Source organism: Drosophila rhopaloa, unplaced genomic scaffold, assembly GCF_018152115.1.
Source record: "Drosophila rhopaloa isolate 14029-0021.01 unplaced genomic scaffold, ASM1815211v1 contig_178, whole genome shotgun sequence".
In the NCBI taxonomy this organism is placed as follows: Eukaryota; Metazoa; Arthropoda; class Insecta; order Diptera; family Drosophilidae; genus Drosophila; species Drosophila rhopaloa.
The window spans coordinates 3,751,349-3,768,131 of NW_025335059.1; the positions used below are offsets into that span (position 1 = coordinate 3,751,349).

The following is a 16,783-nucleotide window of genomic DNA, read 5'->3' on the forward strand; positions in this document are numbered from 1 at the left end:
GTGCCTCATTTCTGGCGAAATATGCCACTAAATCAACACGTTTCGGCGCTGCAGCAACGAGAAACCAGCAACTAAACCGAGATAAATTTTTCTCAGAACCCAAAAGTACCCAAAAACAAGCAAAAAACGAGTTATAATCTTCTATTTGTTACAGGTATTTTTTCCAAACACCTAATCTTTATTTTCTTATTAAATCCGATAGCAATATTAATGTAAAACTGATACCCAAATAGTTCCAAAGAAATTGTTTCATTTAATAATATATTTTGTAACCAATTCCTTTGCTTAAACCAATTCACTTGCTTAGAATATTTCATAACGAAACTAAACTATTTTTATGTATTACTTAATTAAAACCATTTAAGTAGGTAAATATTGCTTTTGCAAAATGATTATAATAAATACTTTTCGCGCAGTGTAGTATACAAGCCCACGCCTCAGCGGCGACACATCTGTTGGCAACTCACCTGCGAAATCTCGCTGCTGGCGTTAATGACATTTCAACATAGCTCTCACCACCTCCTCTCACTCCTCCTCCGATTATCCCACCTGGCCGTAAGTGCTGTACATGACAATGCTACCCTGTAGCCCCCGAAAAAGTCGTTATAATAAGGTCAAGGATGTTTTTTTTTGGTAGCTCCTGTGGCGTGCACGCCATTACAAGCTCAACCCAGACCCAATTTCCCGGGTTACTATGCTCCCGTGGGCGTGGCCCTGTTTAGTGCTGATTAAGTGCCCACAATTCCTGACCCAAATGTCCAATGGCAGTGGCGTGTTTGTTGTTCTTGCTCCAGTGGCGGCTGCACCAAAATTGCATTTGTTTTTTTTTTTTGTGGAAGGCCGTCACTTTTGATCCGGAAGTTTGCGTGAGCTGCAAAGGGAAATTGGGTGGAATTTTTAACGGGGTGGAAGGAGTTTCCTGGAGGCGTTGCTGATGGGCGTGGCTGCTATGTTGTCCGTGATAAATTGAAAGGCGGTTGTATTTTTGGACAAAAACCTCAACTATTAGCTCGTGTGGAAGGCAAGTGTAAAACGAAAGGCTGAAATATTAATTTGTTAAACTTTTAAGGAAGTTTTAACAAATTGATTGTTTAATGTGTTGTAAACATTTAATTTCTTGAATTTGATCTTATAGAATTTTACCTACTCGTATAAGTTATTTCTAAGTAAGCTGATTTCTTCAATGCACTTATTTAATTTTCCTCATTGTATTACCTAGTTTTTAGACGCAACCTAGCTAATGAAAATGTATTACGTTCTCTTCAAATGAGTTATTTAAACCCCTCTGCGAGAAACCACAATGTTCCCAATTGTAACAATTTTGTATGAAACTACCACAAAGAATCGCTCAAGTATAAAAGTACCCTCATTAAAATGTTGATGTACCTCAGCTGAAATCAAAACGAACCTTATCAATTAGCGTAGCTAAAACGAGAGAGAACGGGGAAATCAGCTGTGGCATCAGGGAAGCTCTCAGATTAATGCTGCATGTATAATCCTGTGGAGCGTAATTACCGCAGCTAACGCTAACCCAACACAACCGCAACTATCAACACAGCGCTTTGATTAATTATATGATCCATGTTTGGTTTTCCGAACTCCCTTCACAGACCAACTCCCTTCGCCTGCGGCTTTTGTAAAATTAATTAAGTCGAAATGCAACAAACCGGAGCCCGACTTTGTTTGATTAGGGAAAAGTTGCCTGGCTGTGCGGTCCGCTGTTTGATAAAATAACGCATACGCCATGTTGCCGCGCAAAAACTTGCCAATTTGTTTGATTGTCATTGCATTACATTTTCTGCCCAACAAATGGCAATCAGAACTAGAAAGTTGCACGACAAATCATTGAAAAGTGTTCAATGCAGCTTTTCTACCCACCAACTGCCAGGGAAAGGAAAACCACAGAATTTGGTGTAATCCCATTTAAGCAAGCTGCTTTTCAGCAGTTGATTTGCTTTGGCTTGGGGCGTGCTTGAAGTCTGCTATCAACACTTGTTTATAAAGCTGGTCTCCGTTCCGTTTTCCACTTTATTTGCCCCTCCAGTAAGCTCGGTCGTCTAAGAATTGTGCCCAAAAGGAGAAGCAATTCAAGGCTTACGCATTTGTCGTCTTAGTTGCAGCTTTTTGTGACTCTGCTGTTGCTGCTGCTGCTGCTGCTGCCACTCCCACTTTTTCTTGCAGCGGCGCCTCTTAATCCATTTGCTGCACTACCAGTCACGCCCACTGGCGTATACACGCCCTGGCAATAAAACTTTTACTCTGGCCCTTTCCTCGAGGCCCTAACTTTGCTCGTGAACGAGTGCCTGCAATTTTTCCTCAACAACCAGAGGCGATGACGATGACAGCGACAACGTCAATGAGCTTTTCTTCGGCCAGGCAGCATCAGTCGGCGATGACAGCGGCTTTTCATACCCCGTAACTGCAGATGGGTCAGTCAAACTATGGATTTAGTTGATATAATCAGACAATCTTATTCTATTTACATACATATGTTGAAATCTTTCGATCCGCGTATTTCTGTTGTGCCATTCATTATATACATTGCAATGTAAATATGGTAAAGTTCCTAATTCAACTCAAGTTTATTTCTAGGAAGTAAAATTTGAAACTGAAATATGTTAAAAACCAAATCGATTGATAGGTAATCAATATTGGTTAATGGCTGTCTTATCACTTCCTGTTACGACTTTGGTGTTACTAAAATTCGGTATGCGTTCAGTTCATCATTTCATTTAACCCCCATACTTTCCGTTGCTTACGCGATTCTATTTACTTGAATTCGTTTCTGAAATTTATTTTCGGACTGACCTACATTGATGGCTGTCTACTTGGCTACGCCAGTGCCTTTGTGCTGTCCTCCTTCTTTGCTGCCTCAAGAACTTTGGCTGTCTTTGGTTATATGGTATGCCAACGAAAAACGTCATATGATTTTTGATTATAACGTCAATGGGACGACACAAAGCTCGCAGCTGCTCTTGGCTGCTGTCTTCGGTAGTTCAATTTTTTGTTTTAAAAATATAAAAGAAAAATAATGTGAGAGTAAGTATTGTAAATGTTTGACAGCTGGAAAAACTGAGGAAAACAAACAGGATGAAAAAGCTTATAATGGCCGACGGAAGATTTATACTCTCTCGTCTTATTTACATATTAGATATGATAGAGAGCTTAAAATATTGTAGCAATGCTTTTTCGAAAATAATAATGTCTTAGATAATCTCAAATCGGATGGCAATATTTGAAAAAGGAAATAATATATGTTACAAATGTTGTATTATTTTTAATTTCATATTATTAACTAATTAACTGAAGTATCCAAATAAACAAACAAAAATGCAAGGACAAGGTGCATATATGAGGCCAAAGTTCATCAATGCATGTAAACTACAAGCCCCTGGGGCAACAAGGGTATATAAAAATGGTCGAATAATGTTGTCGGGCGACAAGAGTTCGCTTTTTCCATTTCCATTTGCCTGAATCCCAACTCCCAGTTGCTAACCATTCTGCCACTTTCTTCCGCCATGGGCAATGGCTTCTGGTCTTTTGTTCTCCATCGCTGTCTCTTTCTCCGCCTCTGTTCCTGTCTCTATCTCTATCTCTGCACTCTGCTTCCCGTTTCCTGCGTTTTCGTTGCGCCAAAAATATGAAAATTGCTTGTTGTTTCTGTGGTCTCCACTCTTTCGTTTTTATTCCCAAAACACTGACAAAAATACTAATAAAAACTTGTATTTATAATGTTAATAGCTCCTTCCATTACTTAATTTGAAAGTATAACATGATCATTCAAGCGTTAAATTTTATTTTAAATTAATCATTTTGAAACGGCTTTGTCTCAGTGTATCCATACACACTCCATTGTAGCTGGGTTAAACCCCATCAATTGTAATTTTAGCCTTTGCCTGGCTCTTGTAAGCTAAATGTCGTACATTTTGCCGTTTTGTTGTCATTTCTCTTTGTTGTTCTTATTATTACGGCTGTTAAAATAGTTTTATGAGAATGTCTAGTTGCTTTGATTTCGTAGTTGGAAAGGGGGAACAAGATTGTTTCCGAGATTGATCCAAATTGAGCTGCTTCAGCAGCAACTTTTCGATAATTAACATATTTCAATGTGAAATATTTGCCAATTTATTTCGGGACCACTTTACTCGCTCTTGTTTACCCAAAAGAAGCAGAAAATGCGGAACGAGTAGAACAAAGGTTGCGCTCTGATGGTGATGGTGGAGGACCCATTTTTCAAAGCCTTTCTTTTTGTTTTTCCCGAAATTTAGGCCAGCTATAGATGGATTTTGATTGCCAAAATGGTTGAGAAACCCCATGGATTTTGGGCGTTTGGGGTAGAGAATGGCTTTGTCATGCAATATTTACCCGCTTTGTCATCCTAGCTTGAAAGATTGAAAGATTTCTAAATTTGCAGTATTTTGTTATGGTCCTACGATCATTGGATTTTCAAATGATTTTTTGTGAGTCCAGCGAAAAAACAGCTTGACATTCAGTGAATTCTATAAAATAATCTTCACCTGAAAATCAGATTATATTTTTTATAGCACGGAATTCCAGAAAGATACATGCAAAAATGTACTTTAATATGCAAATGAGCATTTGTAAAGCATATAGTTCTCATTACTCATTGTTTGTGACAATACAATTTGGGTTCAACAATCAAATTACTTTAAAACTTTTTTATAAATGTCAGTTACTCACGAAGAAAAAAAATGGTTTTTTTCATTGCAGAGGTAATAATAATTTCAGTGAACCGTTTCTACCCAACATGTCATTTAGTTTTAAAGCTTGGCTTGCTTCCTATTTATAAAAGATATAAAATTACCTTTAATACTAATAATTAAATACTTTAATACTAAATAAATTTGTGAGATTACTATAAATGTTTGTTGATAAGAAAAATAAATTATTAATTGTATCCTAAATTATCCTACAATTTTATAAACATTTTAAATAATCTCTATTTTATTAGCCATGAATTCCGGTTTATTGCTAAATAATTGTATTTACAGGGAAATTGGGTTAAGGGCATACTTAAACTTTACTACCAACTTTTTCTTAGAAATCCATACAAAAGAGCTGCGAATTCCCATTGAGATCCGTCTGTACCGGAATCATATTTCAGTCTGCCATGAAAATTAACTTATACGAGGAAAAACCCCGTCAGCTGCATTAAGGTTGCGGCTGAAATGCGTTAAGCCCCTCCTAACCACACACCATCAACATTAATTGCATATACATACATACTGATGTGCACTTGTGTGCGGGTTTTCGTAAGTGTGTGGGTGATTTTAATCATAATTTACTAGCCCAACGGCCACAGCTGTTTGCTTTTCCCATTTTCCGGCGTGAGTCAATTAATAATGCGTCGAATATTAAATTTATGCAAAAAGGCAGCGTTAAGTGCATTAATAACTTATACCAATAAGGGTGTAATAAAACCGTAGCTATCTCCACAGATCAGTGATGTTTGAATCCTACGAAAATTCTAGGAACCCATTGCTCATTTATTAGGTTTTTAACAATTACGACAATGCTTACTATTTTTACTGATTTACTAATGATTCAATAATTTTATCAGAAATATATGCCTTTAAAACTATCTCCTATCTACAGAATTAAATTTATGATAAGCCATAAATAATCAACGACACTACGCACCTGTTTAATTAAATTTTCCGCGGGTCAGATTATTTAATAAGCGTTTCACATAAATTGAGCGTTAATTTATTTTGCGATTGATGACAGCCCTAAGGCCCAAACTGTTGCCAAAGATCAGGAAAGGCAATTTAATTTATAAACTCGGCGCCCTGCACCGGAATAATGAATCATTAATTCAGTAAACAAATATTAACATGTTGCCCATGGGTATAAATGAAGAGCCACGTAATTGGCAAAATATGAAAGTGAAAAATAAATAAACACACACTTAAAAAAAAACCGACGAGGATGGGATTCGAACCCACGCGTGCAGAGCACATTGGATTAGCAGTCCAACGCCTTAACCTCTCGGCCACCTCGTCATCTGATTAACTCCGCCCAGTATGCAATTGCATAGCTTGTAAAATGGTAAATAATACACATATCGCAGAACTCGCCAAAATAACAGTTTTTAAACCGAAATGTTAAAATATCCCAGATAATAAGTTCGTACATAAATGAAAAACCCTATAAATATTATTCTACAAATTGCTTTCTGCATCTGTTATTGCAACTCAAGCAAATAAAGTATAGTTTTTTTTTCTCTATAAATTTGTAGGATAACTAAATACAGAAAATTGTCGAAATGAAAATGAACAACCGACAGTTTGTTGGCTAGGTTTAGTTTTTTTCCTGTCGAAATGGTGTGGCTAGGGGGTAAGGGTTTTGGGCTACGCCCACACGCATTGCCATGCATAGTTTTGCGTTGGAAATTTCACTGCCACTCGCTTGTCTAATTTATTTGCAAATTTTTGAGTGCTATTCCCTGCTGCAGCTGCTCTCCCACTTGTGGGTTTTTATTTGAATTTGTTTTTGTCTGTGTGCATTTAATTATTGTTTATTTGTCTGGGCGAATTACAAATTATATACACTTGAAGCGAATAGAAATTTTACAGAGAAAGTGAATAAAATGTGAGGAGTGTTTTTTATTTACTTAAAAAAGAAAAAAGTACTTTAAATTTATGATTTTGCTATTAACATTTATTAACAGTGAAAGGAATATAGATTGCAATATTAAAATATTAAACCAAAACACTTTATATACCCCCACATTTTGTTCTAAGGCTTAAACCCATTGCTCGTAATGGCCAAAGTTTAGTATTTCATAGAATATTTTGATGTAGTTCCCGTATGTACTTTATATGAGTATAAATTTGTATTTTTTCTCTAAAAGGCACTTCTGGCGTAAACAGAAATAAACAAAATGGCAACAACAGTTGCTAAACTAAGCCCTTTCCCGACCATTCGCCCCCTATACCGCCACCTGCCACGAATCCTTCCCAGAGCACGAATTCTTGAACAGCGAGGAGAGATGCTGAGAAGCAAGGAACAAAACAAAAGTTGAAAATGCATTTTAATTACATGCGTCTCGGTGGCATGCGCCCCCGCCCCTTCGCCGCCCCCACTTAAGTCATGCAGTCTGGGCTTCAATTTAATGGGTAAAAGTGCTTAAAGCAGCAGAACGCAGGTCTGCAACAACAAAATTAAGCAATTAAATTAATTTTTCGGTTTGTTTCGGCTCTTTTTTATGGGACTGGCCCAGCCCCAATGCGTCGAAAGTGGACAGCGGTCAGTGAATAAAAAGGCAACAATTAAAAAAGTGTGCCAGCGTTTTCGAGCGGCTGCGACAAGTGACAAGAAATGCCGGCGACCTTCGACTGAGGGGCAGAAGGAAAAAGTGGGCGGTGGGTTGTTTTCGGGTCACTTGCTCTGAGATAAGCACTCCGACAGTTTGTCATTTTTGCGCACATTCATTTAAATGTCGAAATTAATGAACAAACGCAGCCAGCAACATTTGTCAAACGTTCTGCTTAAGAAATGCAATACGCAGGCAAAATGCTCAACTAATTGGCTAAAAGCATTTTGGGGGAAATGCATCTTGTGGCAGCTCAGAATTAATGAGGAAATTTATCAATGGTGCATGCAAAATCAATTCCTAGCTTAAAACTTTTTCAATTAACCGGAGTTCCTTCCGCTCTCTTTCATCATAGTTTGGGGAATAAGTGAAGTATACATATTTATTGCCTCGTAAAAAGTAAACCAATATTTCGCTCCATGACTCTATAAAACTTTATAGGAAGCAGCTGAAAAAGTAAAATCATTTTCGTTGGGTTTTTTTGAGGGGGACAACAAACTTTTTATTAATGTTTGTCGCACTTTTCGGTCGGAGATTTGGCGCCCGAGTCTAGGAAACAATTTTATGTTTCGGCCATTGTTTGTTGCCTTTTTGTAGCTGGCCGAAATAAACACATTTTTATTACTAAATATTTTGTTCGGGCTCGCAGCTCGCAGCCCGCATTTTATTGCACAACGGTTGACTCTAAATCAAATGCTTTTTATACTAACTTAAATTATTTGCCAAGCGAAAAAAATCCACAAATAAAACGCATAAATATGTGAACGCCCTACAAATGCAAAGTTGGCCGGCAGCCGGAAATGGTAATAACAAATATATTCACAGTGCGTTTCACAGCTGTAAAGCGGGTTATTTTTGAGAAAAGAAATATATGTAGCTCATACACAAAAATTTAATCATGGGGAAATATTCATTTTTTATAATCCTTTCCAATTTACTGTATTGTTATTTGTGAAATAATTGGAATTTTATTTTTCGGTTTTATTTAGTTTCATCATTTCATACCCCCGAACGATATAAATACAAGTTTTAAATTTGAGTTACACGCTCAATAGTCTTATATTTCCTGCTGATAAAAATAAAATTGTTTGAAATTGTGAAGTAAATTATGTATTTAATGACAACATAGTTTGCATAAACCCTTTATTTAAAACTTCATAATTAGGTTAAGATTACTTGACTGCATATATCTTACGTAAAAAAGTTAATTATTCCAATGGAATAAAGTTCATACCTTTCTGTAAAGACCTAATGACTCTTCTTATCGATTGCAATTAGACACAAAGTACCTGCCCTTTGCTAAATCCGTGCCAAATTCAAGTAGGCAACTAGACCAACAAACCTGTGAAAGCCCTCCTGCGAACATAACGTATACGCCACGTTCACTGCTGTTGGTGCGAAATTGTTCTGGGCTCGGCTCTCTTGTCTTGGCCGAAAGGAGTGCAAAATGTTGCTGATTAAGTGGTTGCCGCAAGCAATTTGCGTCAAGTGAAGCGCGTGACTCTCAACATGTGTCACCCGTACAGTGGATACTCGAACAAAAAGTCGGGGAAGAGAAGGAGGCTCGAAAACAAAAACAAAAGCCACGGCAGAGCCACGATGTGCGACAATTACAACCGTAAATTATGCCACAAGCAACAGCAACAATAACAGCAGTCAACCGCAACGCCCCTACCACGCCCACCTCAATTGTGGACCGGCGCCGGCCGTTTTGGCCTGGTCCGCCAACTTGGCCACAAAAGAAACAAGCCCAAACGCAACAAAATGGAGCAGCACAACACCGACAATGCCAACGACAACTCAATTAAGTAAATGAGTGAAAACCGAGATGTTGTTGCCGCTGCTTATGTTGCTGATGTTCGTGGACGTTGCTCTTGGCAGAGTGGCTTACTTGTGTAATTAAGTGAGCAAATCACAAAATAATTATCCAGCTCGGGGCACGAACTGCACTTGCTAAAACCAACTTCTCGCTCGCTTTCCGGGTATTTACTCTTGATGTCGTCATTGTAATTTACCAAAAGAAACGCAATTATCTCACACTGTCTCCCTGACAATAAGCCAACATAACTAAAGCTTATCTCAACGTCATGCAAAGTCAATTACGCACAGCGTAAATGGCCCACAACACAGTCTAGCACACTAGCTGGCTAACACACACACTCACACACACACACACATGCTGACTGAAAAGGACATTTTGTAGCTATTGCGCCCTTTAGCCGGCTGGCCACCCATTTCCCACTCAGGTGAAAAGAAATTTGCCGTGTGCAATGAAATGAATGCAGGTGTGACATGAAATGGAACGTTGTGAAAAAAACATGAAAAAGAATTTTACTTTGGCTGCAAAAGGTAAAAACTGCAGCACTTTTTAGTCAAAAGAAATTTTAAAAAGATTTTGTTAAGAAGGTCTTTTTTGTTTTTATTTTACATTTCCGAAAATGTAACTTAATTGATTTAGAGAGAAAATGCGTAATAACAAATTAGGTGTGTTTACAAAAAAATGAAGCCATTCTAAGTCTCATTAAACAAAAGTGTACCTAGAAAAAAAGAGCTGTTAGCACAAGATTTCAATTTCAGTTAAATATGTGTGAATAAGGGGATTTAGGGGAAAACTTTTCCAATTCATACAAGTTGCGTTTTTAATCATCGCCGCGCACTTTTATGGTAAACTATTTTAAGTATGCGCTGTCGATTCAAGCGAAAGTTTGTGAAATACGAGCACATTCAATCCCCTCAACGCATGCTTTTGTGCCATACGTAAATATTACGTATACGTATAGAAAGTCCCTGTTCCACTCCTCCGTGCGTTATTGAACCAACAAAAAGTTGAGCAGTCAGCGAAAATGGCATTTCCGGTTAAAGTTGGCACACAAACAAAATTCCAGCAATGTCGCGTTTATTTATAAGGCAGCCCGAACCGCAGCACGCACATGGGCCACCACCCCCTCTTTTCCCACTTTTGCGACTCCTCCCACACTGATTTCACTTGTTTTTGTTTCGGTTTTTTTTTTGTCGCCAGCGACGTTTTTGGCATGCAAGTTTTGCACTTTCCTTTTTTCTCACTTTTTCTTTATTTTTGAGTGACTTTTTGCTGTTGCATGCGCCAAGTGCAGACATGAGGCGAAAACGAGGCAAGGCGAGGTCTTAACTAGGTCGATCATTTGATGGCAAACGCACACCGAACTAAGCCCACCCCTCCACACATTAAATATTTACCAGCACTCTGAAAAATAAGTGCATCTTATGTCCTGAAAGATTCCGATCAAAGAATATTTAAGCCTTAAGATTTATATATATAAACTCGAAGACTCTTAAGAAAATAGAATATAATAGTTACAGAGTATGCATCTTTAAACTTTCATTATACTTATTTAACATTAACAAATTTTTAAAGTTTTAATATCATTTTATTACTTTAATTTTTGCAATTCAGTAATTTTCACATGCCATTTTCCCTCAGTGGTTATTCTAGTGCGAGTAAAAATGGCGTGCGGAAATTATATAAGCTCACTTTATGCTATTAAGGTTTGACTTACTGCCTGTCTGGTGTCCATTTGTCTGCCTTGCTGCCTCCGGGTGAACCATGTGCTCCCAGTCCGGCCTTCCAGCCTTCCAATTACATTACCCAACTCGGATCGGCAGCGTGCTCCATTTCTCGGGCGCTTCCTCAACGGAAATACAGGAATGGTCGCCCACTTTGAGCCGGGCAAATATTTGCCCTGCCTTCGACTAAAAGGTGATAAACTTGGCATAATGCAATATTTAATGTTTGAACAGGCATTTAAAAGGTTATATAATGCAGTTTTGCTGTTGGCCCCGCACTATCATCATCATCGTTATCATCATCATCATCATCATCATCGCCATCACCATTGCCATCGTGTCTGCAGCATTTCTGGCCGCTTGTTTGCCCAGCGCTGATAAGCTTTGAAATATTTTGCATGCTCTTGCATATGTAAATGCAAACTAGATATGCACTTAGAATAAAATTTAAGTTTTCTGCATTTTTCTATTAACTATTCCGAATTCTTAATGCATGAAAGTAATATAATTACACTGGGTCTTATGCATTTTCCTTTGATATATTATTTTCAAATCTATATAGTTTTTCTAAATAAGCACCCCTTTTTCTTTCTCTTGAAGAACAAGGCTTTAAACCATTTTATTCCTAGTGTAGGCCAGACCGTACTTCAGGCCTATTCCCAGTCCCAAATCCAGTTGCAGTCGCCGTATTAGAGTCAGGGCAAAATCAGTGGCAGGGGAGTATCGGGGGATGTTTAGATGGATAGACCTATATGGGCACAGACGTATATATGTAGTTCCAGCTCCCCAAAGCTACTGGGTTTGTGTGTGCGTGCTTACATGCTTTCGACTCTGTTGATTAATGTTGTTGGCCACCCAGCTGAGCGTTGAGTAATGCCAAGCAACTTCTGCTTGATGGATAAACGGGACTCAGCAGGTCTTTCCCATCCATCCGTTTCCATCTATTCCCGGTCCGTAGAAGGGCCAAAAGAATGTTACACTCTGGCCAAAGTGTGTCTGGGGCTTGCACATACAATTACCTGGATAAACATTCAAACTGGGAAGTGAGGTGTGCGGGGTCCGGGGAATTTGGCATTCATTTGTGGAATTTTGCAATCTACTGAATTTCGAATAGATGTGTGTTTGAGCTTTTCCAAGAATTAATAATAACGGATTAAGGAAAATCATTTTAATTATCTCGTGCCTAAACAAAAAGCAAATAACTCAAATTTCGAAATAAATTTCCACTTTCCTTTTGTATGTTTGTAATGATTAAATTTTTTTTTTTTTAATGAGAAATGTTAGCTGATAAAAAACCCTAAAAATGCATTTAACAAAATAATTTCTTTATATATTTAAGAATAATCTATATATTTTTTGTTTGTATAAAAATGTATTTTATATCAGACTTTAATTATTAAGTAGTTATGAAATTATTTATAATTAAGGTTATTATATATTCTGGTTTTTATTATTTTCTATAATTGTTACGCAAACAAAAGGCAATGTTCTTATGGGTGCTTTTTAAATAAACTGTTCCACAAATGCAATTTGGACTCAATCGATGACCTTTGCACAAGTGCCAACCATATAATTTGTATGCGCAAAGATAAAGAAATGAGGAAATTATACCTAAATAAATCAATGGCTCATTTGCCAATGCCCCCGCCCTCGAGCAGCTGTTTACATAGGATAGAAGAGTGTACATATGTAATGCGCCCGCCCCAGCACATGCGTATAAACAACGCCTTATAGACACCCCAATATCTGTATGCAGTGATCGTGATTGCGATCGGTTCACACATAATGCCGCTCCATAATGGCACGCGCCCCGCTCGAAAATCGGAGGAGCCAACGCACGTGAGAGAAAAGAGGGACAGAGTGTGGGATATAGATAGAAATCAAGAAAGAGAGATCACTTTTTGGGGAGAGAATAGTGCATTTATTTTTAGGATAACAATGGGCCCCAAAGAGCACCGGCAAGCGGCGATATTCAGCGGATTTCTATATTTTCCTCGGGAAAAATCGAGGAAAATTTTTCAGTCGAGCGCATAGAGCAACGCGAGCAAGGCGTCTAAAAGGCCAGTGCGCGAAATATTTTGTATATATACCAAATATATATATACACATATATACCCAAAATACCTATAGATATCTATATGTGCACAGATAGCCCACGGTATAAATATATACTCGAAAATTATACTACATATGGTAGAAGAGGGAATACCATTTTTCAATTTGACGAAAGTAAAATGTGAAAATTTGTGTGTGATTGTGTGGAGCTGGTCATGAAAAATTGCAATAAGAAAAACGGCCATAAAAGTGAGCAAAAAGGAAGAGATAGCAAATATCTCGGTGTGTATCTATAATAGCATTATCCCGAAAAAAACCAAATACGAAAAACGAAGAAACACACCAAGTCCCAGCAACAAGAGTCTTAAGTAGAGGACAACGTTGCGTTTTTTCAGATACGTATTTCGGATTCAGATTCGGATTTGGTTGTGGTCGTGGTCTTGGTCTCTGTGGCACAGCTTCCTCGTTCCCATACCATCATCATCATCCCATCTATGCTATTTAGTTTTGGGGTATGTTTTCTATTTGCTGCCTCTCTTGGCTGCTTTTACTTTTTGTTTCAACTGCTGCGCTGCTGGTGCTGCTGCTGCTTTTCTGGTCTTTTGCTCAAATAAAAATTCCTCTTGCGTGTTAGCTAAAAGTTATTTTTAAAAATTTCTTTTAATTTTGTTTTCTCGTTTACGCGGAGATACGAGACTTTAAATACAGCGACGTCTGTCGTCTGTCGATGCTCTCAAGGAATTTCAGCTCTCGCCGCTGCATTAATGCCGCAAAAGAAAAACCGACAAAATATTACAAGTTTCCGCCTTATACACAAATTAGATCTTGCAAATTAGCGAAATTAAATTACATTGCATGCTTGGTGTAATTAATTCAGCATCTATCCAAGTTTTTCCTGTCCGTTTTACCCAAAACTCACTTCCTTTTCCATTTTTCCGCTTGGCAAGAGCGTGTGTGTGGGTGGCACTTAAAATTGCACAAAGGAGCAGTCAACCCTTCACTTCCAGAAAAGCGTTACGTATACGCCGGTTGGCCTTAACTTGGCTTAAGTGCACTATTATGCCACTGCCAATTGAATTTAATACATTCAGCCCGTTATATACAAAGGAAATATTATGCTTATATGCTAGCCTCATCTATTTTGCCACCTGATTTGTGCAATAATGCATTAACTTTGTGGGCCAAACAAAGCAGCTTAAATAGGGGACTGCCTTGTTTTCCTTGTTAGAAGATAATATAATGGACAGGCATCCTGGCCCGAAGATTTATTACCTCATTAATATCCAATCAACCTGTTAGGGCCAAATCGGTCGCTTGTAATTAAGCTCCTTCGTTGCCTGTCAGCCACTCGGTAAACAAACTCGAACATCGAACTCCCGCTCACCACCACCTACCCAAATGGCAATTAGGCAGGGCATTTATTTTACTACAGTTTGTCAAATGCAATATCCGTGAAAGTGGACAGTCGGACGGAACGGAGGCGGAGACACTGACAGACAAACAACGAACCTGGCCATGGCAACAATGTCACAACTCAAGTGTCAAACAAAAGGCGACGATGGCACTGGCGAAAAGCACAGGCAACGCAACCAAAACAACGCCAACAGGCAGGCGATTCTCAGGGAGGGAATGCGAAGCTGCAATATCAAAATTTACACAACACGATGATAGTTTACGGTGGTGACAACAAAGCGTACAAATATTTTGCATTGAGCTTGGTTGTATGTACATTTTGCATAACTCAAACAAAGTCACAAAGCGAACTACCAATTTTATTCTAAAATATTTAGCAACAGAGTAATGTAAATATTAAATGTTACACAAAATTCCTGGAAAAGAAAATAAAAAAAATATATTATAGGATAAAAGTAGAAGTAAAATAAATTAAATTCTAAACAAAGTAAATTATTGTGAGCAACAAATAAATATCTATTAGTATTTTTATCGCTATTAAATAAATAAAAAAAAACCTTTTTGAATGACAAGAGTAAAACGATAATATAAAAATAAAATTTACGCTACATATTCGTAGTTGTTTATTTAAAAAGTTAAACATTTCGTGTTTAGTTTTTAATGAAGATTTGGAAAGCGGATATAAAATGAATTAACATATTATTTTTGATATATTTGAGATTTAGGCACTTATCTACTAATTGGATGTCGCTTAAATGATTTTAAATTATAATATTCTTTCCCCATATTTTCTAATTATATATAAGCTTACTACGATCCAAAACTCAAATTAGTCTTATATTCCATAGTTAAGTCCAATAGATAGGCTTCTTAACCAAAATTCGTTTAAAGCCATTTCTTCTCTCAAGTTAAAGCAATTTAAGAGCTTATACAGCTAACAATGTACTGGCGTCGAAATTTTGTAGTATTCGGTTCCAATTTGCAAATATTAGTTTTTCCTTGGGGACACTCTGAGCGGAATTCATCATTTGCCGTTCGCAGATGCTTTCCCTAACTAGTAGAAGTGCGATGGCCATTTTCCATGTGGGGGAGCCAGAGTAAATGAAAACTTTTGGCCTGCAGCTCTTTCGGCACCGGTATAAAGAGCGGAGCGTTAAATTCTTGTTTCCACCAGCCATGTAGAAAAGTTTTTCTTTTTCAGCATATGGTGGCAGCTCATTGCACGTTGGTTGGATGGTTGTGGGTGTGGGTGTGTGTGTGTGTGTACCCGGTTTTGTGGGTGTGTTAGCCAACTTTTGTGCAAGCAAAAGGAAATGCTTGACATGTCTTGTTCCTTTCGCTGGCTCGCTTATTTTATTTAAAATTTTGTTTTGCCTTTTGTTTGGCCTGTGTTGTTTAGCCTGTGGAATTACCACAAAAAAGAGATGCTGTGCTGTTAAATTTTTCCTTTCCTTTTCCCCAGCATTTTAATTATTTGCTTGATCGTTTTTATTTATTTTTTTCGCTTGCCTTCTGCTTTTGGGAGGCAATTTGAGCCACTGACCCTCAAGGACCTTCAACTTATCTTGTTTATTGCTGTGAATTTCACGGTATTTTTTTTTTTGACTGTCTGGCAATTTGATAAATTGCATAAATATTATCGTCAGATTCACAGGAATATTTAGATGAGCAAAAACAATAAATCGTCCGATTTATTTAACGCAATTAATGCTGATGTTGATTCGGGTTGGCATTTGGTCTGTCTGCTCTTGTTTCCCGTACATTGAACGTGGACTTTTTGACTTATTGACACTTCTCATTGCCCGACATTTGCCTTAATTGCCAAAGGAGACGGCTATGCATTTATATTGTGTGTCTGTATGTCTGTGTATTATTTATTAGATTTCAGACAACATAAATTCGTTCTCTCTTTGTATTTTCAGTTTGTTTTGTTTTAATTACCCGAGCTGAATAGACGAAAATTTCGTTTGACAGTGAATATGTTTATCTAATACAATATATTAATATAATTGGTTTGATGAAGAGGTTAACAGACAACAAAGATTTCTATAAGTATTTGACTTTGTCTAAATACTTTGCATTCCATTGGATTTAAACTTGCGTTGAAATACTTTTGTTGTTTGCCAGCAAAAAATTTGCGTGTGGAATATGTATATTTTTATTTCTTTAAATAATTCATTTGAAAAGGGGTTAAAAATCTCGTTAAAGATTTATTGGCTATCAATCTAATGGGGAAATTGCGAATTTTAATTAATTATATCTAAATTAAATATTTTAAAGAAATTTCATAGAACACTTAAAGAAGGTACCAATAAAATGGTTAGCAAATATTTCAATATTTAACTTAAATAACGTTAAAATTTCAATTTGTAATCTTTCAATTTTTCACTTTATTGTCTTCGTTTAATGTGATTACTGAAACACTTTACTTAATCGACC

At 37.3% G+C, this 16,783-nt stretch overlaps 1 protein-coding gene and 1 non-coding gene across 12 annotated transcripts in view; one reads left to right on the plus strand and one right to left on the minus strand.

Annotated features, from left to right (window-relative positions):
- Positions 1 to 16,783, plus strand: part of LOC108037455 (serine/threonine-protein kinase par-1) — a 48,123-nt gene that overhangs the window by 8,905 nt on the left and 22,435 nt on the right. For 3 of the 11 annotated variants that reach the window (XM_017114011.2, XM_017114018.2, XM_017114019.2), the window contains exon 1: positions 13,042 to 13,443. The exons of 1 other annotated variant lie outside the window; for it this stretch is intronic. The gene's annotated coding sequence lies outside the window, so the exon portion shown is untranslated. 7 more of the 11 variants (XM_017114020.2, XM_017114021.2, XM_017114014.2 and 4 more) reach the window with 6 other exon arrangements.
- On the minus strand, positions 5,939 to 6,020 carry Trnas-gcu. The gene has a single exon. It is a non-coding gene; the product is annotated as a tRNA-Ser (tRNA).